Below are 24,729 nucleotides of genomic sequence, written 5' to 3' on the forward strand. Positions count from 1 at the left end.
TTGTTTATTATGCTAAATAAACCAGACAGAGAGAGACAAATACCATATGATTTCACTTATATGTGGAAACTAAAAAAAAAAAAGGCCAAGCTCATGGACACAGAATAGACGGGTTGTTGCAGGGGGAGGGAGGTAGAGAGAGTAGGCAAAATGGGTGAAAGTGCTCAAAAGGTACAAACTTTCAGTGTAAAATGAATAATTCATAGGGATGCACCGCACAGCACAGTGACTATCAGTTCAGTTCAGTTCAGTCGCTCAGTCATGTCCGACTCTTTGCGACCCCATGAACCGCAGCACGCCAGGCCTCCCTGTCCATCACCAACTCCTGGAGTTTACCCAAACTCATGTCCATTGGGTCGGTGAGGCCATCCAACCATCTCATCCTCTGTCATCCCCTTCTCCTCCCGCCCTCAATCTTTCCCAGCATCAGGATCTTTTCAAATGAAGTCGCTCTTCGCATCAGGTGGCCAAAGTATTGGAGTTTCAGCTTCAACATCAGTCCTCCCAATGAACACCCAGGACTGACCTCCTTTAGGACGGACTGGTTGGATCTCCTTGCAGTCCAAGGGACTCTCAAGAGTCTTCTCCAACACCACAGTTCAAAAGCCTCAATTCTTCGGCACTCAGCTTTCTTCACAGTCCAACTCTCACATCCATACATGACTACTGGAAAAACGATAGCCTTAATTAGACGGACCTTTGTTGACAAAGTAATGTCTCTGCTTTTTAATATGCTATCTAGGTTGGTCATAACTTTCCTTCCAAGGAGTAAGCGTTTTTTAATTTTATGGCTGCAATCACCATCTGCAGTGATTTTGGAGCCCCCAAAAATAAAGTTAGCCACTGTTTCCACCGTTTCCCCATCTATTTGCCATGAAGTGATTGGACCGGATGCCATGATCTTAGTTTTCTGAATGTTGAGTGACTATAATTAATAATATTTTATCGTACATTTGAAAGTTGTTAAGAGAAGATCTTAGATGGTTTCCAAAATTAAAAAGGACTTTATTTCCTTCCTTAGATAAATAGTTACTTTTCCTGGCTCTTCAGCCCCATAAGAGGCTCTGTCTTTTGACCCAAAATAATTTAGAAAGGGGTAGCAGATACATTCTGACTGACAACTAAGGAAGAATGCAACCATAAAATGTCATTTTAATGACAGCTGGGTAGGTGTGGGGAGTGGGAGTGGTTGAAGGGGGAGGAAGGCAGCAGACAGGAGTAGAAGTGGACACCTTGGGGCCACTTCTCTTTCAGAGGGTGACAGCTGACCTGTCATTGGTGCTTTGGAGTTTGAGCAGAGAGTGAAGGCTTCAGGTGTAGAAAGTATCTCCCGGCACATGTTGTTACCAAGCCCTGCCATGGGACATGAGATGAGGCAGCAATGGAAGCCAGTCCTCCTCCAACACTGAGGGGCTGGCAACTCATTTCCATGGCTCTAACAATCCCCATTCTTTCTTGGGAAATGCATCCTACAGCTTCCTGTCCTTGTGTCTAACTGCAAGTTGAGCCCATTTCTTCCTATTTTTCCCCAGGTGGATATGCAAGGACAGGAATGAAGGTCAGTTTTCCTACTGAGCTCGGTGCTAAATTCTGACAAAAGTGTCCACTGAGAGTTCACAGGCTGCGTCGGGCTTCCTGGGGGGCACGCCCCTCCTCTGCCTGGATGCACAGAGCTTCCCCGTGTAGGATCTGAAGTCCCAACTGCAGGTCTGATGCTGAGACTGTTTCACCAACATCACCCCTGGTGGACACCGTGGGCCTGTGCTTCCCCTCCTTACATCTGGACACAATGATAAATGCTAACACTGACATCAAACGCGCTATGTGCCAGGCACAGATCAGGTGATATACAGGATAAAAAATATGCATATTAAAATTCATTTCATCACAGGAATCCTGCGAGATAGACACCAGTATCATCCCCATCTTACAAAAGACCCTGTGACTCAGGTTAAGTCACCTGCTCAAAGTCACCCAGCAACAGGATGGCAGAGCTGAGACTGAGGCTGGCCATCAGGCTATGGAGCTATGCTCCCAAGACCTCTCTGCCTTTGGGAACCTTCCCTGACCCACCTCCCTGCCTCCCTCTCTTCCAGTCCAGCCTGCACAGCGTGGTTCTTGCCACATGGGGATGTCATGGTGCTCCTCTCTAGGCTGGGGCCCACAGTGGCTTGGTCCTGTCAGTCCCACACCCCAGACCTGGGGATCAGGACCCTCCTCACCCTTCTCTCATCCAGCACCCTCACATTGGTCTGGCTCTGCCACCAGGTTGACCCACGTGCCACTTCCAGGACCTCAGACTTTCTCTCATGTTACCACATCCCTAAAACCTGGCTTAGAATGGCCCACACCAGTTGTGGAGGTATGACCAAACCTGTATTGACTCTCCTTATCAAGACCTTCTACTATCCATATCATAATATGTCCATGACTTAGTTTATCCCTAAATGTTTCAGATAAGAATTCTAGGTCTCCTATGGTTTTCTTCTCTATGATTTTTTAAACTGACTGAAATAAAGGGATGTTATCTTTCCTCATCAAGGTTAGTAGAGACCTTCCATGGTATTGTAACAAGGGAAATTAAATTCTGCCACTCAATGACTGGAATTCCACCATTAGAGATTCATTTCTTTGACATAAACTTTGTCTTCCTTCTTCCCTTAAAAGCAAAATGCTCTTAACAGGAATTAACAACTGAGCATTTCTAGCCGTTTATTCTTAGACAGGATGAGCTGAAAAGATTCTAGTCCTACATCAGCATTTGAAGGTAGGTGGAACAACATGGAGAACAGAAGACTATGAAAGCACCAAATTTAGAAACTGGAAGAAAACAGAGATACTATCAAGAGAGGAAAAGATACAGAAAGAGGGTGCTGGTGATGTCTTAGAGCAACTAATCTGCCCAATGACTTTGTTACCCTTAGCACACCAACTTGCCCCTGCCCTGCCATTGACTCGTCAAGCTCAGCATTTTGGCAAGGATTTCCTGAGGCACAGGCTTATGTTCTTTCTCGTTCTGACTTTCACTCCCCAGCCTCCTAACAGCTAATGCATTGGCTTTATAGCCAGGGTCAGGACTTGCAGCTGGGACTATCAGCCATTGGTTTGCAGTCCATCGGCTTGTCTGCCCACCTGCCCTTCACCGATATTCCTTGGATGTCCACCCATCTCTGACATTTCCAGAACCGAACTCTCTGAGGTGAAGGATTTTGTCGCCAGCCACAGTTTGGGGCACGGAGCCTGGCCTCTGCGGCCCTTCAGATATACTCCACTGTTTAGATGCTTTCATTTCCAGGAACAAAGGCTTCCACCCCCACCTCTCCTCTCTGTCCCCTCAAAGGGCACCCCTGTGAGGCAGCAGAAGTGCATCGTGATATCATTTCTGATAGCCATAGGTTTCAGCAATCAGTAACTGGGTTTTATTCCAGGAAAAAGCAATATTCTTTGACAAATAAGCCATTTGCCGAGCAGTTTAAATGACATTGCAAAGAGTGACGCTACAAACCAATGAGCCTGTTTTCTCTCTGCTCCTATTCACCGAGAAGCAGCTAATGCTCCAGATAAGGAGTGTAGATCACATGTGGCTTATAAACTTATAACGTGAATACAGCCCTACACAAAGAGCCCCAGGAGGAGACCACCCTGGTCAGCCACTGCATTCATGAGAGACCCAACCAAGCCGACTCTGCTCCCTTCCTATCTTGGAATGGGAACATATTCCCATTACCCCCATGTCCTTGAGGATTTTCTTAAATGGCTTCCATTCCTTAAACACGCCTCTTCTAGTCACTGACGTGGCCAACCTCGGGTCTCTACCAGCCCTGGAACTATTGTAACCTGCTCTAATGCGGGGCGTTTCCAGGAGGCAGATGTTTTAACTAGCAGGGGAAAAGAAAGGTCTGTTTCTTATTGACGGAACCCTAGCATGTGTAATAGAACTTCAAAGATGCGAGGCCAGATTGGGCAGGCAACATCAAAAGCTTTTGCCTGGTGCTGAGTAAACTTTGTATTCTGACACACAAGTTCTTATCTATTCTGCTCCAGACTTGAGAGAGGGAGGCTGCATCTAACCAAATCACATTGTTTTTCCTCACAGCTGCCAACTTGGAAAAATATCAGGGCACAAAGGGACCATTAAAAAAAAAAAGAAAGAGAGGGAGAAACACACACAGAGAGAGACATGTTTTGTCAGTTCCTAAGCAACACAATATTGCCAAGATGGGGGCTTTTGGGAAAATAAGAAGACATTTGCTACACTACCCATGGATGCCATTCACTTATCCTAATTTTTATCTTTTTATAAAGAAATTAACAGTATGTATCAATATTTGGCTACTCCCCACCATCCACTTCACAGGGTCTTTGATAAACATTCACTTTCTAATGAGACCAAATCTATGATCTAATTATACCTAAACTCAAAAACAATGAAGCTATTTCCTTATTTAAATTTTTAAAAATAATAAATTGATTTATTTTTTAAAAATGTTTAAAGGAATTATATTCATTTCTTTGGATTACCTGTTTTTTCCATTATTTAAAAAAAAAAAAAAAAAACTTTAAAATGTGTTTCATTTCAACATAACTGGAACATGAATAATATTTCCTCAGTCTGGGAACCAGAGCAAATCAGGAGGGCCATCTTTCTATCAAAGCCTCTATGTGCGTCCCTCATGTGGGTTTGTTTCAAAGCACCAAGTGATTTCCTCTGAGAACGTCAATGTGTGTCCACACTGGGGAAGAGAGGAAGAGCCCCACAGAAGGGAAATTAGTTTTAAACCTGGGGTTTTCCTCCTATGCTAAGAACACATTTATTTAATCAGAGGGCCCTTCTGAGGGCCCTGTGTGTGGGTTCTGTCAGGGACAGGAGAGCAGCTCCAGCCCGCCTGCCACAGAGCTCGGCCCCGGCACCTCTCTGAAGCTGGCGGCTCTGCCTTCTCATCCCTCTACTTTGAAAATCACCGCCTGCTTGGACCCCATAGCCCAGCCCCAATCCTGATTTCCTCCTGCCTCTCAGCTCTGTGCCTCTCTGGTCCCTTTTCATATTTAGAGAAGTTTAAACAGGGCTTCCCTGGGGGCTCAGACGGTAAAGAATCCGCCTGCCAATGCAGGAGAACCGGATATTTAATACCTGGGAAGGTTGGGAAGATCCCCTGGAGGAGGAAATGGCAACCCGCTCCAGTATTCCTGACTGAAACCTTCCACGGACAGAGGAGCCTGGCAGGCTACAGTCCCTGGGGTTGCAAAAAGCTGGACACAGCTGAGCGACTAAGCATGAAACCCAGAGGCCTGATAACCGAAGAGTGGACTTAGCGATCTGGAGGGTCAGCCCCACCTGGATGCTTATAGAAAATGACGACTCTTGGTCCCGGGATTCCTTGGTGGCTCAGAGGGTAAAGAGGAGACCTGGGTTCAGTCCCTGAGTTGGGAAGATCCCCTGGAGGAGGGCACAGCCACTCCAGTATTTATTCTTGCCTGGAGAATCGTATGGACAGAGGAGCCTGGTGGGCTACAGTCCATGCGGTCGCAAAGAGTCAGACATGACTGAGCGACTAAGCACACACACAGACTCTGCCCCAGGCCTATTGAATCAGCATCTGGGGTTAACAAGCTCCTTAGAAAACCGGGGTGCACACAAGCTTTGAGAAGCACTACCCCGGGCCATTGCAATGTATACCTGCCCAGGCTCTAGCCCTGAGGTTCTGGGAACGATCTGCAGTGACATCCTGGATTCGGTGTCTCAAAAGTGCCCCCAGGTGAAGCTGTTGTGCCTTAAGTCTAAGAACAGGTAGTGAGATGTTCAAAGGCTTCAGAGAGACCCAATGTGGAATTTTGGCTTCTTTGCTTATTAGCCAGCGACACTGAGCTGCTTAGAAACGAGCTAAATGGACACAAGGATTCTTAACATTCAGGGAACGACATGTAATAAGGCCCTTCAAAGAGTCCAGCGAATGGTCATCTCTGAGGTCTCTCCTTTTCCTTCTGTCCTCCCCAGTCCTTGGCATGCCTTCAACCCAGAAAACTCTTCCCCACCCTCCTCTGCTTCCAAGGTTCAGCTATCTACAAAGAATTTTGAAAAGGCTACTTTCCTCTGATGCTACTCCTCAAGGCCCTTTCTGCCTCTTAGTGCCCTCAGAGTTGTCATAACCTTTTCCCTTGTCTATCCCGTGGGTCCCCTTCGGTGGCTGGCCCTGGTCCTTATGCTGAGAAGACACCCAGTAAAAATCAGCTAAATCTAATCAAACTCATTCTCATGCGTTCCTTGAATTGCCATTCCAAAAAAAGTTCTTTATTTTATACAACAAGGCCAGAAGAAAGGTATTGTTATTGAATTCAGTTCAGTTCAGTTCAGTCACTCAGTAGTGTCTGACTCTTTGCGACCCCATGAATCACAGCACACCAGGTTTCCCTGTCCTTCACCAACTCTCAGAGTTCACCCAAACTCTAGTGCATCGAGTCAGTATTGCCATCCAGCCATCTCACCCTCTGTCATCCCCTTCTCCTCCTGCCCCCAATCCCTCCCAGCATCAGGGTCTTTTCCAATGAGTCAACTCTTCGCATGAGGTAGCCAAAGTATTGGAGTTTCACCTTCAGCATCAGTCCTTCCAACGAACACCCAGGACTGATCTCCTTCAGAATGGACTGGTTGGATCTCCTTGCAGTCCAGGAACTCTCAAGAGTCTGCTCCAACACCACAGTTCAAAAGCATCAATTCTTTGGTGCTTAGCTTTCTTCACAGTCCAACTCTCACATCATCTCACATACATGACCACTGGAAAAACCACAGCCTTGACTAGACAGATCTTTGTTGGCAAAGTAATGTCTCTGCTTTTCAATATGCTGTCTAGGTTGGTCATAACTTTCCTTCCAAGGAGTAAGCGTCTTTTAATTTCATGGCTGCAATCACCATCTGCAGTGATTTTGGAGCCCCCAAAAATAAAGTTAGCCACTGTTTCCACTGTTTCCCCATCTATTTTCCAAGAAGTGATGGGACCAGATGCCATGATCTTCGTTTTCTGAATGTTGAGCTTTAAGCCAACTTTTTCACTCTCCTCTTTCACTTTCATCAAGAGGCTTTTTAGTTCCTCTTCACTTTCTGCCATAAGGGTGGTGTCATCTGCATATCTGAGGTTATTGATATTTCTCCCAGCAATCTTGATTCCAGCTTGTGTTTCTTCTAGTCCAGCGTTTCTCATGATGTACTCTGCATATAAGTTAAATAAGCAGGGTGACAATATACAGCCTTGACGTACTCCTTTTCCTATTTGGAACCAGTCTGTTGTTCCATGTCCAGTTCTAACTGTTGCTTCCTGACCTGCATATAGGTTTCTCAAGAGGTAGGTCAGGTGGTCTGGTATTGCCATCTCTTTCAGAATTTTCCACAGTTTATTGTGATCCACACAGTCAAAGGCTTTGGCATAATCAATAAAGCAGAAATAGATGTTTTTCTGGAACTCTCTTGCTTTTTCCATGATCCAGCGGATGTTGGCAATTTTATCTCTGGTTCCTCTGCCCTTTCTAAAATAAGCTTGAACATCTGGAAGTTCACAGTTCACATATTGCTGAAGCCTGGCTTGGAGAATTTTGAGCATCACTTTACTAGCGTGTGAGATGAGTGCAATTGTGTGGTAGTTTGAGCATTCTTTGGCATTGCCTTTCTTTGGGATTGGAATGAAAACTGACCTTTTCCAGTCCTGTGGCCACTGCTGAGTTTTACAAATTTGCTGGCATATCAAGTGCAGCACTTTCACAGCATCATCTTTCAGGATTTGAAATAGCTCAACTGGAATTCCATCACCTCCACTAGCTTTGTTCATAGTGATGCTTTCTAAGGCCCACTTGACTTCACATTCCAGGATGTCTGGCTCTAGGTGAGTGATCACACCATGGTGATTTTCTGGGTCGTGAAGATCTTTTTTGCACAGTTCTTCTGTGTATTCTTGCCACCTCTTCTTAATAGCTTCTGCTTCTGTTAGGTCCATACCATTTCTGTCCTTTATCGAGCCCATCTTTGCATGAAATGTTCCCTTGGTATCTCTAATTTGCTTGAGGAGATCTCTAGTCTTTCCCATTCTGATGTTTTCCTCTATTTCTTTGCATTGATTGCTGAGGAAGGCTTTATTATCTTTCCTTGCTATTCTTTGGAACTCTACCTTCAGATGCTTATATCTTTCCTTTTCTCCTTTGCTTTTCGCTTCTCTTCTTTTCACAGCTATTTGTAAGGCCTCCCCAGACAGCCATTTTGCTTTTTTGCATTTCTTTTCCATGGGGATGGTCTTGATCCCTGTCTCCTGTACAATGTCACAAACCTCCATCCATAGTTCATCAGGCACTCTGTCTATCAGATCTAGTCCCTTAAATCTATTTCTCACTTACACTGTATAATCACAAGGGATTTGATTTAGGTCATACCTGAATGGTCTAGTGGTTTTCCCTACTATGGAATATTGGTTTTAAAAAGTCACATCTTTATAGGCAAAAGTAAGCAGAATATTGAGACAATTCATCTGTTCAGGGAAGCAATTATTAGACCAATAACCTTTAATTGAAAGAAACATAAGCATGTAATGACTAATTTATTTAGCATATTCTGCTGTGAAGCCTGATCATATTAATTATCAGAGTAAGACATCATTTTGACTTTAGTTTCTGACATAAGTGTTATTTTACTGTATCTTTCACTCACTGGTGCTTTAATAAAAGATGTTCAGTTGGGTCCACCCATTCTTGTTGAGTGGACTTTATGGTGACAAAGAAGTGGGTGGGATCAGGGTTGAAGGGTGTTGTGCTCCTGGAAGTGTGGTAGGAGCAGGGCTAGACCACTCAGATTCATTTGTTAATCTCTCACCCTCCACCAAATTTGCCCTGGGTCAATACATTCTTGACTCACTTCATTAAAAAGTGGACAAGTGCCCTGGATGACTCACAGGCCAAATGATACTGACCCCAAAACCCAGACGTTCCACTTGAATTGCAGAGGCAAATGAAAAGTTTCTCTCTGGCAAAGAAGTGATTCTTAGTGAGAAAACTGATAGCAAAGGGTCTTCTGTCTTGGACAGAGGATGCCACCATCTCCATGACTCACACACACAACTGGACTCTTCTTTGGGGACCATGAGAAAAGAGAGGTCTCATTTCCAGCTGATACAGATCAATAGCAATTGCAGGATTAAACCCTCACAACTCTGTCTTCTGAGCAGTGTGGGGTGATCCCCACAGTGAGGATGGTCCCCAATCCTTTCATATGGACCTATATTGTAAGCATCAAGACCCTTCTTTTCATTTGAGCCCCACTCTGTGCCAAGCATTTCACATACAGTATTGCATTTAATCCTTACTATCACCCTGCAGTAAATAGTCCAATTATTCCTTTTGACAGATGAAAAAAACCCTGGAACTCAAGGAGGTTAAGTTGTTGTTATTATTGTTGTTGTTGTTCAGTGGCCAAGTTGTATCTGACTCTTTGGGACCCCACAAACTGCAGTACGCCAGGATTCCCTGTACTCCACCATCTTCTGGAGTTTGCTCAAACTTATGTCCATTGAGTCGGTGATGCCATCCAACCATCTCATCCTCTGCCACCCCCTTCTCCTCCAGGCTTCAATCTTTCCCAGCATCAGGGTCTTTTCCAAGGAGTCAGTTTTTCACGTCAGGTGGCCAAAGTACTGGGAGTTTCAGCTTCAGCATCCGTCCTTCCAATGAATATTCAAGACTGATTTCCTTTAGGATTGACTGGTTTGATCTCCTTGCTTTCCAAGGGACTTTCAAGAGTCTGCTCCAGCAACACAGTTCAAAAGCATCAGTTCTTTGGTGCTCAGCCTTCTTTATGGTCCAACTCTCATATCCATACATGACTACTGGAAAAACCATAGCGTAAGTAATGTCTCTGCATTTTAATACGCTATCTAGATTTGTCATAGCTTTTCTTCCAAGGAGTTAGTGTCTTTTAATTTCATGGCTGCAGCCACTGTACACAGTGGTTTTGAAGCCCAAGAAAATAAAATCTGCTGCTGTTTCCATTTTTTCCCCATCTATTTGCCATGAAGTGATGGAACCAGATGCCATGATCTTAGTTTTCTGAATGTTGAGTTTTAAGCCAGGTTTTTCGCTGTCCTCTTTCACCTTCATCAAGGGGCTCTTTAGTTTCTCTTTGCTTTCTGCCATTAAGGCGGTATCATCTGCATATCTGAGGTTATGTAACTTGTCCCAAATCATTCAGTTAATAAGCAACAGAGCTGGGCTGAGTACCAAGACCCCTGGCTCTGAATACATCCTGCATCATAACTGGTCTTCTCGAGGCAGAGTCTCAGGGTCTGATCCATGCTGCTTCCTCTTCCTCACTCTATGTTTTCCTGAACAAAACTGTGCAGGTTATCCCTCCCACTTCTGGCTCCATGTCCAGTTTCTTTGTAAGCCAGCCCAATTCCCTGGTGCTTAGTTTTATTCATCCAAGAGGACAATCACTTCAGTTCACTTCCTATGGAAAGGATTTGGTAAAGTCTTTGGTCTCCTTGAGTTTGCATGTGTTATATTTCTTTGTAGCCCTGCCTACCACTTAGCTAATGTCTCAAACTCACCTTGGGTTCTTCATACTCATTGTTGAATGATTAAACAAGGGAAGGACTGCTGAATGCTATTCAGGTAGTAATTCCACGCTTCTGCCCTGACCACAAATGATCTATTTAATTGATTTTAGTGACTCCGCAGTAGCTGTTACATTACCTCAGGGCAAAATTACTCATTTCTTGCTTCTAAGACCTAGTAATTTATATGCAGAACATGTAATAATCTATTATATCAAATACTCTTATTTAAATAAAAATAGCTTGCTGCAGAGCATAACAGCCCTGGATACACAAAATAAGTACAGGTGACTTATGAGTTTGCACAAAAGAGCCTTCTGTTCTGGACACAGCTGTTTCAGAAAAACACAGCTAAGGGTATAAAAGGAAGCTGGGTAGGTAAATATTACGAGAGGCCTTTTAAAAGCAGCCGCGATCATTGGGTCCTTAGGATGTGTTTAATAGGCAAGGATGCCCTACTAATGTTTAATATTGATACAGTGTTTGACAATGCAACAGACAGGCAGTGGAAAGGCTGTTCTAAAGATGAGCAAGCAGGACATGAGAGATCAAGCTCATGACTTCAGATCTGGCACTAAGGCACCTAACGAACGACATGGAGCAAAGATACAAACATCGGAGGACTGGGACTGCCTGCACAATGGTCTACAAACAGCAGAGCTGAAGGGAAGAATTTTTATCTCCACGCCCAGCCTCTGGACCATGCACACCATCAAAGCCAACAGTGGGTAGAAGTATATTGTGAAGGGAAAAGGGAAAAGGAGCTGGGTACAGGCAGAGAGCACCCCAAGCTCTGCTGCCCACTTCCCTGGATCCGTCAAGCCTGGTGATGCCACTGGAGCAGCAGCCACTGTCTGTTACTTCCCAGTCACAGCAGGTGTTTGCAAGGTCTGTGACACTATGCAGTGCCTGCCTCTCTTTCACTCTTCTTCACCTCTGCTGCTGCTAAGTCCCTTCAGTAGTGTTTGACTCTGTGCAACCCCATAGATGGCAGCCCACCAGGCTCCGCTGTCCCTGGGATTCTCCAGGCAAGAACACTGGAGTGGGTTGCCATTTCCTTCTCCAATGCATGAAAGTGAAAAGTGAAAGTGAAGTCGCTCAGTCGTTCGTGTCCGACTCTTCGTGACCCCATGGACTGAAGCCTACCAGGCTCCTCCATCCCTGGGATTCTCCAGACAAGAGTACTGGAGTGGGGTGCCATTGCCTTCTCCTCTTCTTCATCTCATAACTCCCCGAATCAGTACTGGCATAAACAGCCCCTCCTCAATCCCTTGCTGTGTTCCAGTTAGCAGAAGCCCTGGCTTTGAGGTCAGGTCCACCCAGGTTTGAATCCAGGCATCGCTTTTTAAAAACACGTGATACTGGGCAAGTAACCTCATCTTGCCGAGCTTCCGTTTCCTTCTCTTCAAAATAGGCATCATATTGTCTGCTTCACAGTGTTCCAGGCAGGACTAAATGCTAAAATATATAGAGAGTAAGAATCTAACCCAACACCTGGCACAGGAACCCAGGCTCTATAAATCTTAGTTCCCTTCCTTGTTGCTCTTACTTTCTGTCCCTCAGAAGCTGCTCCATCTTCTGCTGGGGTGTAAGTAGGAACAGCTGGGAAATACCTGGTGAGGTTTTGCTTCATTCCACATGTCCTTGAAATGAATCTTCTGTCCTCTGTGCTCCTCTTCTCACCATTAAACCCCCTTCCTTTCATCTCTAGGGAAATCTGGAAACCAGAAGATGCTCTAGCCTCCCATGGCAAAGGACTGGGACTGATCTGGTTAACAATATCCCAGAGTGATCTGCAGTGACTAATATCCTGATTTCCTCCAAAGTCACAGTGCTGCACTCAAAGTCCCATATCCCTAGAAACACTTCATCCCAGGTAAGCCAGAGCCACTGGTCACCCTCGCTGTCTGCAGGGCAGTTTCAGAGACAAATAGAAAGCTCATTACTTCTCAGATTTGCAGGGAGGAGCACATGACTTAAATAAAACTCATTTAAAGTCCAGAGAAGGCAATGGCAACCCACTCCAGTACTCTTGCCTAGAGAATCCCAGGGACCTGGTGGGCTGCCGTCTATGGGGTTGCACAGAGTTGGACACGACTGAAGCGAGTTAGTAGCAACAGCAGCAGCATTCAAAATGTACCTGAGATACAGAAGTCCCATGTTCCTGTGGCTGAGTGTTCTGGTCAGGCAGCAGAGGGTCAGCTGACAGTGGCCTCATAAAGGACCTCAAACATGGTTTTTTCAGATGGCCCACAGGCTGGACAGGACAGGCAGTGGGAGAAATTCAAGACACTTGTCTCTTATGGTACAAAGAATACTCTTCAGGCCTTGCTACTGGAATAAGACGATAGCAAATGCACATCTAGAAGAGAGGCTGTTAACACACTACTCTATTAACACTGCTGACCCAGGCAAAAAATGTTCCCAGGCCAGCAAGTGGGTTTCTCTATCCTTGCAACATAAGAGAACAAAAGTATACGCACAAGAATCATTTAGACACTGGAGAAATCCCAGCTCTTTCACACTTAGAAGCTTGTGAGACCTGGAAACATTGCTGAATCCCTCTATGCCTAGATTTCCTAGACTAATAATACATATATAATAAGGTTGCTGTAAAAAATTAATAAAATAATACATGTGAAATGCCTAACACAGCTTTCCTTTCTGGTATTCTGGAAGATCAGGTTACTTGAAGACCCTCCCAATATGAAACACCTAGAATATACTGAATAGATTATAATAAATATCTTTTTAAAAGCAATATCTGGATTTATAAGTGAGGAAATCTTTCAGAGACACTAAATAAAGAGAACTGAAAACCAGTGTAGAAACCTTGAGTTGAAGCTATAGCTGCCTATGGGAAGGCTTCCAGACTTGGTAATGTAAGGACTTGGATGTGAATGCCCACATGGAGTCAGCAGATAAGACCCTGAGTCCACATGATGCAAGGAAGTAAAATGTAAACATCACTTCATGGCAAATAGATGGGGAAACAGTGGAAACAGTGACAGATTTTATTTGGGGGGCCTTCAAAATCACTGCAGATGGTGACTGCAGCCATGAATTTAAAAGATGCTTGTTCCTTGGAAGAAAAGTTATGACCAACCTAGACAGCATATTGAAAAGGAGAGATATTGCTTTGCCAACAAAGGTCTATCAAGTCAAAGCTATGGTTTTTCCAGCAGTCATGTATAGATGTGAGAGTTGGACTATAAAGAAAGTTGAGCACCGAGGAATTGAGGCTTTTGAACTGTGGTGTTGGAGGAGACTTCTGAGAGTCCCTTGGACTGCAAGGAGATCCAAGCAGTCCATCCTAAAAGATATCAGTCCTGAATATTCATTAGAAGGACTGATGCTGAAGCTGAAACTCCAATACTTTGGTCACTTCATGCGAAGAGTTGACTCATTGGAAAAGACCCTGATGCTGGGAGGGATTGGGGGCAGGAGGGGAAGGGGACGACAGAGGATGAGATGGCTGGATGGCATCACCAACTCGATGGAAATGAGTTTGAGTAAATTCCGGGAGTTGGTGATAGACAGGGAGGCCTGGCATGCTGCAGTCCATGGAGTTGCAAAGAGTCAGACACAACTGAGTGACTGAACTGAGTTATAGGAAAGAGCAAACAAAATCTACATTCAGGCTCAGTAAGATGATCAAGTAGCTTCAGTTCAGTTCAGTTCAGTCGCTCAGTCATGTCCGACTCTGCGACCCCATGAATTGCAGCACGTCAGGCCTCCCTGTCCATCACCAACTCCTGGAGTTCACTCAAATTCACGTCCATCGAGTCGGTGATGTCATCCAGCCATCTCCTCCTCTGTCATTCCCTTCTCCTCCTGCCCCCAATCCCTCCCAGCATCAGAGTCTTTTCCAATGAGTCAACTCTTCGCATGAGGTGGCCAAAGTATTGGAGTTTCAGCTTTAGCATCAGTCCTTTCAATGAACACCCAGGACTCATCTCCTTTAGGATGGACTGGTTAGACCTCTTTGCAGTCCAAGGGACTCTCAAGAGGCTTCTCCAACACCATAATTCAAAAGCATCAATTCTTCGGCACTCGGCTTTCTTCACAGTCCAACTCTCACATCCATTCATGACCACTGGAAAAACCATAAATTGACTAGACAAACCTTTGTTGGCAAAGTAATATCTCTGCTTTTTAATATGTTATCTAGGTTGGTCATAACTTTCCTTCCAAGAAGTAAGCATCTTTTAATTTTATGTAGCTTAGCTATCTCCAACTTGGCCTGAATGAAGAAAAGAAATAGCCTCCTCTGATAATTCATGAGCACAGGACTGCCTTCATATGGGTTTAGGGTTCAACTTTGCTCTAGATGCATGACATAGAAAGTGACTAGGGCCTATGACTCTGGTATTTCCAGAAGAAACAAATGAAAAAATTTCTCTGGAAGGACATAATCTTTCTCAAGCTGGAATAGTCCCTCAGATAAATGTCCACTACCATAGTCACTATCCAAATTTATGAAGGACAGAAGGAAGCAATCCACAATGGACTAGAGTCATCAAATTCAGCAAATAGCAGAATTTTAACCCCTGATAACACACACCTGAAATAAACTATTAGGATTAAACTAAAAACTAAAGATGTTTAAAATTATTAAATACATAAAAGATTTTTTTCATTTTTATTGGAGTATAGTTGCATTACAATGTTTGTTTCTGCCATACGGCAAAGTGAAGCAGGTATATATATATATATATATATAAAGGGGATATATATATATCCCCTCTTTTTTTAGTAAGGGCTTCCTAGGTGGCACAGTGGTAAAGAATCTGCCTGCCCATGCAGGAGATTCAGCGGACTCAGTTTTGATCCCTGGATCAGGAAGATCCTCTGGAGTAGGAAATGGCAACCCACTCTAGCATTCTTGCCTGGAAAACGCCAAAGACAGAGGAGCCTGGCAGGCTACAGTGCATGGGGTCGTAAAGAGTCAGACACGACTGAGCATGCACGTAATACCATATCAATCTCCCCTCTTTTTTAGTTTTCCTTCCCACTTAGGTCACCACAGAGCTTTGAGTAGAGTTCCTTGCGCTATACAGTAGGTTTTCATTAGTTATCTATTTTATACATAGTAGAGTATGTATGGGGCGTCCCCAGTGGCTCAGCAGTAAAGAATTCACCTGCAGTGCAGGAAACACAGGAGATGCAGGTTCAATCCTTGGGTCAAGAAGATCTTCAGAAGGAGGAAATGGCAACTCACTCTGGTATTCTTGCTGGGAAAATCCCATGGACAGTGGAGCCTGGCAGGCTACCGTCCGTCCACAGACTCGCAAAGAGTCAGATGCAATTGAGCACACGTGCAAATGCAGACAGTATATATGTCAATTCCAATCTCCCAATTCATCCTATCCCCTTTCTGTCCTTGGTATCCATAAGTTTGTTCTCCACACTTGTGTCTCTATTTCTACTTTGCAAGTAAGTTCATCTGTACTATCATAAAAGAATTTCTAAAAGGACACAATAAAATGATTACGTTGGGAAGATAATTAAATAGAATTTGTAGAAATGAAAAACAGTCACAGTTTAACCAGAAGATTAGATATAGCCAAAGAGAGAATCAGTAAACTGAACAATGAACATGAAAATGAAATATTTAAAGGTGCAAAATGAGGACACCCAAATTGGAGCGAAGAGAGATAAAGATACAAAGCAAAGGCTAATATTTGAGGTTGACAGGATGAGAAATTTCAGCACAGATATAACAGGAATTCCAGAAGAAGAAAGACAATACTCAAAGGAATAAGGGTTGGTAAGTTTTAAGAACTGAAAAAAAAGTAAGCTCATGAGTCTTGAGTATAATAAAAATTAATCTATACCTAAACTTCCCTGGTGGCTCAGCAGTAAAGAATCTGCCTGCAGTGCAGGAGACCTGGGTTCAAGTCTTGGGTCAGCAAGATCCCCTAGAGAAGGAAATGGCAACCCACTCCAGTATTCTTGCCTGGAGAATCCCATGGACAGAGGAGCCTGGCAGGCTACAGTCTATGGGGTCACAAAGAGTCGAATGCAACTGAGCATGCACACATGCAAACACATCACGGTGAAAGGCAGAACATTAAAAACAATGATTTTAAATAAAACCATAGAGAAAACACAGATTGATTTAAAAATAATTATTATTAGATGGACAGCAGCGTTTCCAACCTTTTATTATAAAATTTTCAAACACAGAACAAAGTTGATAGAACCTTGCCATGAATACCTATATTCCCACTACTTTTAGATTCTACCATTAATACTTTATTCAATTTTACCATATTTGCTTTGTCACATATCTTTTATCTACCCCTGTATTTATCCATCAGTCCCTTAATAGCTTTTCGTTGTTGTTGTTTTGTTTTATTTGGGAATTTTTTTGTATGTGTGCCTTTCAAAGTAAATTACAGGGATGACTACACTTCCTCTTAGATGCTTCAGCAAACTTATTATTAAACAGAGTTCAAAGTTTGTCTACAGGTACTTTATTTTGATGTCAAGTTTGCATACAATGAAATGCACAAATCGTAAGTGTAAATTTTTCTATGACCCAAGCTTCTATCAAGTATAAAACAGTGCCATCACTTTCAGAAAATTCCCTTATGTACCTTTCTGGTCAATCCCATTTCCATCCCCTCAAAGTCAACCGTTATACTTTTTTTTTTCTGCCACAGATTAGTTTTATCTATTCTGGAATTGCATATAAGGAAAAGTCTACACTTTTATGTAAAGCTTCTTTCACTTAACACATTGATTTACATTGCCATCCATGATGTTGCATGATCAGTACTTAATTCCTTTTTATTGCTAAGTAGTTTCCTACTATATGAATCCATCAATTTGTTCATCTTTCCACTATCAATGGCCACCACTCCTATTTCCATTTTAGAGGTTATGAAAAAAGCTGCTATGAACAAGCCTTTTTGTGAACATGTTTTTGTTTGTTTTTCTTGGGTAAATACCTAAGAAGGGAATTGCGGGGATCATAGAGTATGTGTACATTTATATTATACTACCAGACTTCTCTCCAAATTGGTGGTACAATTTTACATTCTCAATGATTTATGAGAGTTCCAGTTGTTACACATCTTCACCAACATTTACTGCTGTCAAACTTTTTAATTTCAGCCATTCTAGTGGGTGTACAGTGATAGCTCATTGTGGTTTTAGTTTATGCTTCTCTGATGGCTAATAATGTAGAACATTTTCTTATGGGCTTATTGGCTGGTTGTAAATCTTTTATATAAAGTATCTATTCAAATATTTTGCTGACAATAGTCTTTTGTATGTCAACAAATTAAAACAGAAAACAATAGAATAATATTTCATCAGTGAAATAAATATTCATCAGAAACCAATCCAGCAATTTAAGCAGGAAAAGTTTAATATAATGAATTATTAACTAGTAAAATGCAGTTACCAACTAAAACAGGCAAAACAAACCCTAAGATCTAGATAGATAGAAACTATAGGGGAAAAAATTACTGTTACTGATCAGAGAAAAGTGAACAAAAAAGTAATTTAAAATCTCAGAGGACAGTCATTAAAAAAAAACAATAAAATCTCAGAAGACCCTGCAAAGCCGAAATTTAGACCTCTGAGGAGAGGGCGTGGATGTCACAGGAACATGATGCCCACCGAGGTGGTAATGAAGAAACTGGCCACTGATAAGCCATGAGCCACCCTCCAATGTAGTAACAAAGAAACGCAGGAGGGTGCCACCATTAAATAAGGATCTCTACACCCTGATCACTCATTCTACTGAGACAAAAAAGAAAAAAACAGAACACCAGGAGGAAAAACATTTCTTTTTCCTCTTTCAGCATTGTAATGTCCCTCTGGTGCCCTCTCTTGGCAGAACCTAACATGGAACCTTATGGCAATGAAGAAACAATCTACAGCATTCAGATCTGGTATCAGGAAGTAAGAAAAATATAGGTAGATTTGGAGCTGAGAGGCAGTAAGTTAATAACCAGCACAAATATTGTCCATGTGCTAAGAAAAAGAAATATGTGTCAATTTAGAATTCTATACCCAGTTAACCTATCATTCAAAAGTAAAGACAATAACTAAAAATCATTTTTCTTTGTTATACTTCATATAATACATACAAGAGAAAATATGTAACATATAGGTAAATTAAGACTTTTCAGGCAATCAGAAACTGAGAAAATATTATTAACAAACTCTCAATGCAAGAACCACTAATGTTCTTCCTTCAAGAAAAAATATTGAATCCAGAGAAAAAATAAAATATAAGAAAAAATGTCAGACTTATGAGTAAATATAAATAAGAAAGGATAGTATTAATCAATAACAATTTTAAAAACACTAATTTGTGGTATAAAAGCAAAGGGCAATTAAAATGTTGGACAATAACACAGGAGATGGAAGGAAATGATCAGTTAAAATGGTTTACACTCCTTGCATTTTTGGAAGGAATGGTAGAGATCAAGGCCTTAGCATGTTATAGTCCAGAAAACAATGTGACTGGTACGCCCTGGAAGTGTACAACAGAATACTGGATGACAGTTTCTAAATATTTGTGCTATAATGTTAAGGTTGCCTCTAAAGAACAAAAATAAAATGAACAATCTTAAAATCAGTAGAATAGATTAGAAAATAAAGAGAGCTTGATCAATGCAGAGTAGGAATGGAAAGAAAAAAGAAAAAATTAAATCACACGCAGCAAATGGAAAACACAAAAACTTTGGGAGAAGTAAACCTAAAATGTATCAGTAATTCCAACAAATATAAATGAAATAAATTTCCCAAGTAAAAGATAGAGGTTTTTGTTGTATTCTTAATCAGTTTTATATATAGTATATAAAAGACATGTAAGAGCATAGAAATATTATAAGTCAAAAGATGGAAAAAAGATATTAGATAAACATTATCCAATATAATGCTGGTGTCACCATATTAACATCAGATGAAATAAATTTCAAAAATTATTAGAGATAAAGAGAGTCACTTTATTAAGAGAACAACTCATCATGAAACTAAGAAAATTTACAAACTTCTATTGATATAAACTTTGAAAATCTAAAATGAAAATTAAACTTTCAAGAAGAAATCACAGTAAGAGATAACAGTATATTTCTTTCAAAATTGGTAATCAAGCAGATAGAAAATCAATAATGACATAGATGATTCAACAACACAATCAACAAACTTCACCTAGAGTTATACAAAGAACTTTTCAGGCAACTTTATAGAATATATTTTCTAAAACACACATAAAATACTAGCAAAATTGGCCATATGCTAGGCTGCAAAGCAAGTTTTAATAAATACCAAACTACTGCTATCATACAAATCAAATGCCTTGATTGTTATATAATTAAATTAGAAGTTAATTACCAAAAAAATCTAAAGATGTTAAAAGCATACTTCTAAATAAAGTGGGTAATATATTCCTTTTCAGAAGTGAAATTAGTGGCTCCAAAACAGAGAAGAAGAACCTAGCCTCTAAGGATATTGAAAGCGTGATCTTGACTCCCCTAGGCTTGGGAACTTAAAAGTACTTTCACCTGAAAAGTTTGATTTATCATAGTCTTCCTGAAGCAGATATATCCAGGTGAAAAGCTTTCCCTTTCACTCTTTCAACAGACAAACTAGTTTTCTTAAAAGATGAATTGGGCTGTCACTCCTACAAAATGCTTGAGTTAAAAAGTGATGCTGGCATTCCAGTGGCTAAGACTCTGCACGTCCACTTCAGCGGGCATGGGTTCAATCCCTGGTCGGGGAACTAAGATCCCACGCGCCACATTGAGTGGCCCCCCCAAAATAAAAGAAAACACAAACTTAAATATTCCCTTACTTTAAAAAGTATTTAATATTTTCTTTAAAAAAAGAAAGGTGCTGTTCACTGGGATTGGAGTGTGTAACTGATGGATGAGTGGGACCCTAAGAACGTAAACGTGCTTTGGTGTTTATCCAAGAGACAGTGCTGGTCTATAAGCCTGGTTACTACTGAAGTCTTAGGCCCTAGGGTAGGAGTTGCAGTCTAGCCGGACAAGAGTCTAGAAAAGAGAAGTAAAGGGGGCACTTCAGACAGAAACATGGACTCAGGACAACGATGCGTGTTGTCCGGCTCTCTGGATCCTAATCCGAACACTCTAGCATCCCATCGCTCTGAGCACCTGGCACACCACGGGAGCATCCCTGTACAAATGGCAGAGTGCGTCACCTCACCTTAAATGCAGTACATGGGCAATCTAACATATCAATCTTCCTCCGGGGAGTTTGCTAAATGTAACTCAGTCTCTAGAGTGTGCATTCTTAGCAGAGGAAATATCACTGCCAAGGGGGCAGAACTTGATTGGGGGAGTAAAATTACTTAAATATTATAATGATTGACAGTCTCCCAAAGGGCCACAGCACATAAATAAACATACAGTATATAAAATTTCAATTAGCGGAAAATTTTGAGCCTAAAAAGGCTCCATTAACAGGACATCAATTTTTAAAAATTGGGAAATATCTCTCTAGAGGATAAAACCTGTGAGTAGGTAGATACACGAGTCTGACAACCAGATTCTGCCCTAAAGTAATTCTACGCCTAGACTCTGGCTAGGCTAATTAATCAACCTGTCCATCATTAACAGCTTTTAAACTTCAGGAAAAGGCATTAGTCACATTGATAAAGGACCACAGAACTCAACTCTCAATTTTCCAATGAGCCTCTCAACAAATATTTATTTGATAGTTTCTGTATCTGTATAATATGTTTGCCACTAGCTACCTGTGGCAATGAGCTCTTGAAATGTGGGTGATTGAAATGGAGATGTACTGTCAGTGTGAAAAGCTGGGAGACATTCCTTCAAAATCTCTCTTGCTGCTGAGTGTTTTGCTTGGGGCTTTTATAACAAAAATACCATAGACTGTGGCTTGAACAACAAAAATGTATTCCTCACAGTTCTGGCATCTGAAGTCCATGATCAAGATGGCGTGTGGCAAGGGTCCACTTCCTGGTTCATAGACTGACACCTTCCCACTGGGTCCTCACATGGCCCAAAGGATGAGGGACTCCCTGGGGAAAACTTTTATAAGGACACTAACCCCATTCATGAGGGTACCCCCTTATGACCTAATAGCCCCCCAGAAGCTTCACATCCAAATAGTATCACAAGATGGACTCAGTTTCAATATATGAATTTGGGGGGGGACATAATCATTTGGTCTATAGCAGTATGCCAAGAATGTGAGGCCCCCTACTTTTCACATGGGGGCATTTGTCAGTCATGTTTGTGGTAAGCAACCTTGAAGGATGAGATAATATCTTTCTCTGGGACACAGAGCAGGCTTGCCTGCTGCTCTCAATTAAAGGATGAGTTTTCCAAGCTCTAAGTTCCTCAAGTGTGATGTAAACCCACCTGGACCCTCCATGCCGCCTTTATGGAGCTTATTAGTTTTCTATTGCAGAGTAATAAATTATCACAAACTTGGCAGATTAAGATAAGACTCATTTATTTACTCACAGTTCTGTAGGTCATGAGACCATACAATGTTGTCTGCTCAGGACCTCAAAGGCTGAGTTCTCATCTGGAGACTCAGGAAAAATTCGCCTCCAGGCTTATTCACGTTGCTGGTAGAATTTAATTCCTTGTGATTGTATAACCAAGGTCCCCATTTTCCTTGATGGCTATCAGCAGGGGCCACTCTAAGTTCATAGAGGCCACCTGCATTTCTTGTCATGTGGCCCCCTCCATGTCAAAGTCAACAATTTCTTACTGAAAATCCATCCGTGTTATTAATCTCTCTTCTCTGTCTCTGACCTCCAGCCCCATATTTAAAGAGGTCAACTCACCTGATTAATCTTCATTCTTAAAATGTATTTATCAACTGGTTTAAGGTCTTAAGCACATCTGCAAAATCCCTGCATAGCAGTGTTTCATTGAATAACTAGAAGGTGTGTGTATGTAAGGAGATGGGAATCTCTGAGGCCGTCTTGGAATTCTGCTGATGACACAGGGCCAGGGCAACTGAAGCAAACATGCTGATACTCACACTGCTTGCTGTGCCATGGGTAAAAAAGCCCTCTATCTCTGACCCAAGAATCTCATCTCCTCTGCCAGCATCCATGAGATAGGGTAAGTAGTTTATCAGAAGGGTAAATTCAAATCCCAGACCTGCCACAAAATATACACTGGATTTCGAACACTTGCTATGGAAAACATCTCATTAATAATGTTTAAATTGATTACATGCTGAAATGATAATATTTTGGATATATGTGGTTAAGTAAGACATATTACGAAAAATAATTTTACCAACTTTTTACTTTTAATGTGGCTACTAGAAAAATTAAAATTATATCTGGAAGAGGCTTGCTTTATATCCCTACCAGGCAATGCTGGCCCATATGCCCAGCTACTATTGAAATCTAAGGCTCTTTGGCAGGGGTTACAGTGTAGCAACACAACTGTGTCCTGAAAATATTCTGTTTGGCCAGGACAGTGTTCAAAATCTTTATTATTTAGATGCCTTTACGAGGGGTTTGCATCTTCTACTATGCCTCAGGCTCTCTCATCCGCATTGTTTTTCACCTGGTCTGTTATACATTCACTTTATCCACAGGCTTCTGTAAGTATCCTCACTTGCGTGACTCTTGTAGTCACACTCACACTTTTGTAGGGTTTATTAAAAGACACTGACACAGGATGGCTGCCAAAGAATAGCATTCAAACAAAATTTAGCCTGCATGACCCACATGGGCTGTAAAAGCTTCGGAAGGAGGCAGTTCTTGTGGGCAGGGTGGTGGCCTTGAGTCAGGAGACCTGGTTCTAGACCCAGCTCTGTGACTGATTTCACTGGGAGACCTTGAACAAGTCAGTTCCCCTCGTGGGCTTGCATTCCCTTAGTGGCAATGAAGGATCAAACTAGAAGACTTCAAAGCTCCTTTCTGAAGGCCTACAAGATGGCTTGCTGGCAAAAGCAATCAGAGAGAGCTACATGGAAGGGAAGGGCTTGAAAATACTTGCGTCTCTGTCCTTTGCACATCATTTCCTTGCTGTCATTGGCCCCCAAAGACAGGAGGGTCAAGAAGATTCAAAGTCCTACAAAGGTCCAAGGCATGATCTGTCAAAGAGGAAAGTCAAAACCCTCCACTGCACCGTTGTTCTGTGTTCACCACGGATGTAGATCCTTCGAGCTTTGGCCCTGGACCCCACATGGTAGGGAATCAAGCACTGGCAGCATCCTGCTCCTACATCTGCTCACCCCTCCCTCCCACTCCTCGCAGTGGCATTTCACAGAATCCAGAAGCAGATGCTGCGCATTGGGGTTGGTGGCTGGCACGTTCCCATTCTCTCTACCCATGACATCTTTTTCATAACCTGAATTTCTTTAATTAAAAAACATCTGCCAACTCCTGTTATCTGCAAAGATGTGCATGGCAACTCTCTTTGCAAGCCCCCTTTTGTAGCTGATGCAAACAGGTGGAAGCAAAGCCTCCATGGAGCCTCTCAAGTGTAGAGAGAGAAAGGCAGGGAAGGAAGAGCCTCAGACTGTGTGTGTAGGCAGGGGCTGGATCTCTCTTGCAATTTATCCTTCTTCCAAGTTCTCCCTCTCATCAGAGAGGGTTAAAGGAATTCGGGAATGCGAGCAGCACCCCTCTCCTATGCATACCGCAAAATGAGGACAGGTACTTTGTGATATGGAGAAGGAAATGGCAACCCACTCCAGTGTTCTTGCCTGGAGAATCCCAGGGACGGGGGAGCCTGGTGGGCTGCCGTCTATGGGTTCGCACAGTGTCGGACACGACTGAAGTGACTTAACAGCAGCAGCAGCCTTGTGATAAACCAAACACACAGAAAGAAGAATTCACTGAGATGGGCCTCACTTGTGAGGACTTGTGTTCCATTTTGCCCAGAATGAATCTGATGAGTCATTAGGAAGAGGAGACCAGATGCCTCTGTCCTCCACTGCCTTTGTCTTCTACCCCAGGAACTTTGGAAGGAAAATCCTTCACAATGATCTCAAGGAGGAGAGGGAACACTTGCACACCCAAAACAGGTATATGGGACTTACCTGGTGGTCCAGTGATTAAGAATCCGCCTGCCAGTGCAAGGGGCATGGGTTCGATCCCTAGTCCCTGAAGATCCTAGGTGCTGCAGAGCAACCAAGCCCGTGCACCACTGCTGGGCCC

Source organism: Bos javanicus, chromosome 16 (assembly GCF_032452875.1).
Source record: "Bos javanicus breed banteng chromosome 16, ARS-OSU_banteng_1.0, whole genome shotgun sequence".
Taxonomy (NCBI): Eukaryota; Metazoa; Chordata; class Mammalia; order Artiodactyla; family Bovidae; genus Bos; species Bos javanicus.